This window comes from Dermochelys coriacea, chromosome 1 (assembly GCF_009764565.3).
Source record: "Dermochelys coriacea isolate rDerCor1 chromosome 1, rDerCor1.pri.v4, whole genome shotgun sequence".
Taxonomy (NCBI): Eukaryota; Metazoa; Chordata; order Testudines; family Dermochelyidae; genus Dermochelys; species Dermochelys coriacea.
Genome location: NC_050068.2, coordinates 229,066,707 through 229,072,706, shown reverse-complemented (window position 1 = coordinate 229,072,706; position 6,000 = coordinate 229,066,707). Strand labels below are relative to the sequence as shown.

The following is a 6,000-nucleotide window of genomic DNA, read 5'->3' as shown; positions in this document are numbered from 1 at the left end:
ATGCCTTTTTAACAAAGACAGCATGTTGAATGGTGATGTACGATCACTATGAACACAGAGTTTAGTCCATCATTATTAATTCTTCTACACACTGTTACCTAAAATTTGCCTTTCAGTACTCCCTCATTTCAATATTGGAATAGCTTGTTTAATGCAGAGGCTTCCCCTGAAGGATCTAATATCTGTCTATGGTATTAAAACTTATTGCAACTAAAGTAGAAATAGAAAAATAATTAGACTAATCCCCCATCCTCTCTGAATCATAGAGGCCAGATCTAAAATCATAGTAATTAATAAAGACAGAAGAGAGCCAGATATCCATTAATCCCTTGAGTATTAGTTCAGCAGTTATGTATTTTTGCCCTACCCCATGTATTTACCTAACTGCCTTTCAAAACTTACCTAAAGTAGTTGCTTCCAGTGCAGCAAACTGTTCTACACAGTAGGTTAACTGATCTATGTAGAAAGTAATTCTGCTTATATTCCTTTAAGGTCTGACCCTTGTTTCAGTTCATGTCTCCTGCTTCCCTATTTGACACAAGTTCAAATAGCCAATAGACCAGACATGGCTAGCAAACCCTAAGATGTTAATGAAAAGGGCAATCACTCCCTCATCTGTGGCTGAATGGCTGGTTAGCAACAGCTGGGATAAAAAGCTGCAAGGCCAGCAGAGCTGGCTGGCTACTGGAGAAGCTGAGAGCTCCATAGCATTGGACTGAGAAAAGCCTCTCAGAGAGAGACAATTTCTTGGCAGAAGAGTTCAGGGAAGGTTACTGTACAGTAGATGTCTGCAAAGGACACGGGTAGGAAGCAGTCGAGAGGGGGGCAGTAGGAGACTTAACTGCCTATCAGAGGGCACTGGGGCTGGGAACCAGGTGTGTCTGGGTCCCCCTACCAGCACCCATGCCAAAGTGGGGAAGAGACTGCTGAAGCCCAGATTTGGGGTAGTGGTCCTAAAGTTTATCTGACCTTGCACAAAAACATTGGACTTTATTTTTGTCCCTGTTTTGACTTACTTTTTGTTCCTTCCCTGGTGAAGACAGGAGAAAGAGAGTTGGGGCCTATGACTAGCTACTGGAGGCCATCATGGGGCTTGTAGTACCTTGGGGACCCCCTTACTACTCCGAAAGGGGACAGACTCAAATTACTCATCCAAAGGGCTGGAGCTGTAAAGAGATTCCAAGCCCCACAGGCCAGGCTTCTGAACTGGGATAAAAAGTGAAACTGAGGTGAGAGCATTGTTATCAAGGGCTTGGTCACAAGGGGGCATACTGAAGGGTGGGAGGCTTGACCACATGGATCTGTGGGTTTAAACTAGGTCAGAGTGCACCCAAGTGCAGTCGAGCCTCCAATTAAGAAGACCAGTTGCAGAATTGATCCAAAAAAGGGTTTTGTTTTTGTTTCCTTCCCCTCTCCTGGTGAAAAACTTTGAGTTTCTGGCAAAAATAGAAAACAGAAGTAATTCTGCCAAAAACCAAAATACTCTAAATCAGACATGCTGTTGCATTGTCTTATGGGAGATGAAGCTTGGGTGCCTCATGCATCTATTCTCCTCTGTAGGCCCAACTCCACGGTCACACTACCTCTCCCTTAATACAGCACATTCTTCCCTCTTGGTGAGGGGAGGTGGTACGTCATGGCAGTCACATGGCTATGGTGCATAATGGAAGATGAAGCCCAAGTGGGGAGCCTAGCACATAGAGGAGAACGGGTGCCTCATGCTCCCAATCTATAATTCCATGAGGCACTGTGGCAGTATTTCAGAATCCAAAATATTTAAGATGTTGGCTGAAATAATCCAGTTTGCAATCTAAAACTAAAAACGTATTCAGTTATCAGATGTTCAGCTTTTTTCAATTTGAAATATTGAGGGTTTTTGGCAGAAAGCAGGTATTTTTTGGTTAAAATTTTGTTTAGTTGAAAATCCAATTTTCTGATTTAAAAATAGTTTTGACAGAAAATTTTCTATCCCCTCTAATAGGTAGCATTCCACCTGTGTGCACCACAGGGCATGCAGAACTAGCACTGTTATTTTGCTTGTGATGTACACATCACATGCAGCAAATATACTGCCATGATCAAATCAAAAGTGAGTGCCATCTCCATTTGATCATCATTTTACTCTGTTTTTGTGCAGGGTCAGAAAAACGTACTTAGCCTTGGGTTCAATACCTCTCTCTTTATATTCTAATATTTTGTTTGCTTTTTTTTGGTGCTTCTAAGTATTGTTCCAAAAAAGTCTGAATTTTGTCCCCCACTGATCCTCCTCTTGATTTGTTTTAAAGTATCTGATTGATAGACCTATCAATCATTCTTCTGCTTCAAAGCAGGTGCTTCTGCTATTTGAACTAAAGAATAATCTACTGAGTTAAAGTTAGAGGTGGACAAATACTGCAAGCCAGAGCTAGTTTAAAGTTTTCAAAATTTGATGATAATGCAGAATGAAAAATTGGATAAAATGTTTGGGTTTTTCCTCCACCTTTCCCTCTCCCCACCAGCTGCCTCAACTGCAAATAATCTGTTTATAATCACATGATTTATAATTAATTTGTTTTGCCATGTTTGTGTGCATTTTGTGTCCTCCTTTCCTTGAATATCTAGTGAACACGATTACTGGCAGGAATGGTAACAGAAACAGCACATTTTTAACAAATATTGGAAAATATTTGCAGATGGTGAATACTGAATTCCCTACATGTGACCAGTATTTACACTGGAAATATGGTTCTAATGGCCATGCACGTCCAGTTAGGGAAGACAAACGTGTTATCTTTGTGTCCAATCAAAACTAACTAATACACCTAAGAGTTAGAATACTCACTATGAACTGCTCATGCAAAATCTCCTGAACAAGAAGTAATCAGTGAATTAATTTTGAATAACAAATAAATTAAAGCAAACTTATAATGTCTTATAGGGCAGTTCAGAAACAGAAAGGTTTAAACAGATTGTGAGTAAACTACTTGCTCCAAATTATTTTCTTTGCTCTAGTTCTTGCACACACTCAAGCAGGCTGACATTCCATCCAGCAGAGAGTTGTTAATACACACACACATTAGCCTCTACATTACAAAGCCAACATCTGTCAGGGCTCTTAGTCTGCCCATGCTATTCGGAATTTGATTTCCCACTTCTATTATGCAGTGCTGATTGTCTAATATATCTCACTGTCTGTACAAAGAAAAGGAGTACCGGTGTCTGTACAGCACAGAATGTCCTTTGGTAGGATACCAAAGGTACAGCCTTTGTCCCTTATTGCATGTTTTTTCTTCTTGGTCATTGATACATGAACTGAGCTCTCTGTTAAATGTAGTAATGTTTATAGTCCCACTCTTCTTATTAACTTTTTTCGTACAGAAGTGTTTCCCCTAATGCTATTCAGTTTAATCCTCTAGGACATTTAATTGACCACCAAATCCCTATTTCATTCCTGCTGACCTTTTGCATTTTATCATTTTTGCGTGATACTCTATTGCAGTCTTTTTTAACATGGAGGTAAATTATGTCATTATTATTGGTATTACAGTAGTGTCTACCATTCTATTGGGTGTGACACTTCCTGTCCCAAGGAGGTTACCGTCTAAATAGATAAAACAAGCCAAAGGGTGGGAGGGAAGCTGGAGTCTTCAGCAAGGTGAAGTGGCTTGCCTAAGATCACAGAGCAGGCCAGTGGCCAACTGGGAAGAGAACCCAGATTTCCTGGTTCCTAGTCCAGTGCACTACGTATTAAGCTACACGTCTCAAATTCTCTTGGTTACCTCTCTGTATTGTTGCTTCAGAAATTCTGTCAGCTTTGTTCTGACATGATTTTGGTAAATTCATGCAGCACATCTTTATTCAAACTAAGTGTTCCAGTCAGGTATATCTAGTCTCTCTAATCAATATTTTCCCTTCTGATGGAGTCAGCCTTTCTGATCTGTATTTCCTTAATAGTCCCTGGATCCTTCTATCTGTTCTGTATGACTTTACTATATACACAGTGTGATGTTGCACTCTATATGTTTATGGAAATATGCTTATAAGTGTAAATATAACATAACTGGAATATGTTTTATGCTAGATATGTCATGTGATATCTTTGCAAAGGTTATAATCTACTGAATATATTCATCCTATTTGTATGCATGTATCATTTTTATATCTGAAGTTATGAGCGTTGGCTCTGTGCTTGTATTTAAAGTGTTTGCTGTAGGAAACACATAAGGGAGGTTTGGCCAACATATTGTGAAGGGGCTATTCAAGTAATTGGGAGTACTTAACTAACAATGGACTTTGGGAGACACCAATCCACATCTGAGTTTTCCTGGGAATGTTCAAACTAACATGTAAACCATGAAGAAAAGGAGTACTTGTGGCACCTTAGAGACTAACAAATTTATTAGAGCATAAGCTTTTTGTTAGTCTCTAAGGTGCCACAAGTACTCCTTTTCTTTTTGCGAATACAGACTAACACGGCTGCTACTCTGAAACATGTAAACCATGGCGTCAGCCTGCAAAATGCTGAATCGTTCATGGACATGTGACTTGCCCAGGTGGCTATAAATCTCCATCTTGTTGCTGTGATTTTGCACAGATGAACAAAGGGGTTTTTGCCCACAAGAGAGAATATAAAGGTCCTGAAAGCCTCTCCATTTTGTCATCAGCTGGCTCAAGAGATGGCCCCTCCACCCCAAAGAAATGCCTGAAAGAAATTGGAACAAAGGACTGTAACTATGGGGGTGTGAGTGATTGCTGGATCCAGGCTATAAACTACAACATTGGTCTAAAAAGGATTGTACCTGAGATAACATCTAGAGTGAGACATAGTATTTGTAACTAGATCCTTTAGTGTATTAAGTTAGTCTTGAGTATTTTGATTTATTTTACTTAGTAACTTACCTTGTTCTGTCTGTTACTTGAAACCACTTTAAATCCTACTTTTTATACTTGTGTTTATTAATTAACCCAAAGTAAGTGATTAATACCCGGGGAGCAAACAGCTGTGCATCTCTCTCTCTCTGTGTTATAGGGGGCGGACAATTTATGAGTTTACACTGTATAATCTTTAATGGATTTATTTAGGGGTTGGTGCCCATTGGGATCTGGCTGCTGGAGACAGGAGCACTTCTTAAGCTGTTTTCAGTTAAGTCTGCAGCTTTGGGGACATGGTTCAGACCCTGGGTCTGTGTTGCAGCAGGCTTGTGTGTCTGGCTCAACAAGGCAGGGTTCCAGAGTCCCAAACTGGCAGAGAAAACAGGCTCAGAGGTAGTCTCAGCACAACAGGTGACAGTCCCAAGGGGGGGTCTCTGTGACCCACACCATCACATGTAGTATATATTTTGGGTTCTGAGGTTATTCCCCAGATATAAATACCTCCACCCCAGCCTCTACAAATTTGTGCTGAAGTTTGAATAGCCCTGATGTCTTCAGTAATTCTGACTTCTTCGTTACCAGTTCTGGCTTATCCTTTCTTTAAAAAAAACAACTCCTTCTGTTTCATGGCATCAATTCCCCCTCATGGGACCACTGAAGCAAGAAATTCATTTACATTTTCTATTCTCTGCCTCTGTCACTGAATTGCCTGTGTCTCTGAGCCCTTACTGACTCTTTCAGTTGACCTCTTTCATCTTATATACTTGAAATAACATTTTATTATCCCTCATTGTGTGCAGTGCAGTCTTCATTGTGTTCTTTGCTTTAGCTCTATCTGAATTGCATTCACCTTCACTTCTCTGTAAATGTTCCCATTCACCTCCTACAAGGTACCCTGGCATTTTGTTCCTCTCTGAGGGCTTTTTTCCCCACTTAACATTGATTAATTTTTGCATTTCCTTGTTCCTCCGCTTTGGCAGTTTCTACTCCTGACTGTATTCATCACACAGTTAGCAGTAGAAAAGCAGATGGCAGACACAATGCCATGAAATACCTGTTTGAACATTTTGCATTTTCTTATCGCTTTTATCAGATCCTTCCCAGAGGTTCTGTCATTCTTTCTTTCAAAATGAATTCTGTTAAAAATTC

The 6,000-nt window shown here is 40.1% G+C and overlaps 1 long non-coding RNA gene across 1 annotated transcript in view; it reads left to right on the top strand.

Moving 5' to 3' along the window:
- Positions 1-684: 684 nt before the first annotated feature.
- LOC122460483 overlaps positions 685-6,000 on the top strand; it is a 139,058-nt gene continuing 133,742 nt past the window's right edge. The window contains exon 1 of the long non-coding RNA XR_006281801.1: positions 685-803. This is a non-coding gene — a long non-coding RNA (uncharacterized LOC122460483). The remainder of the gene's footprint in view (positions 804-6,000) is intronic.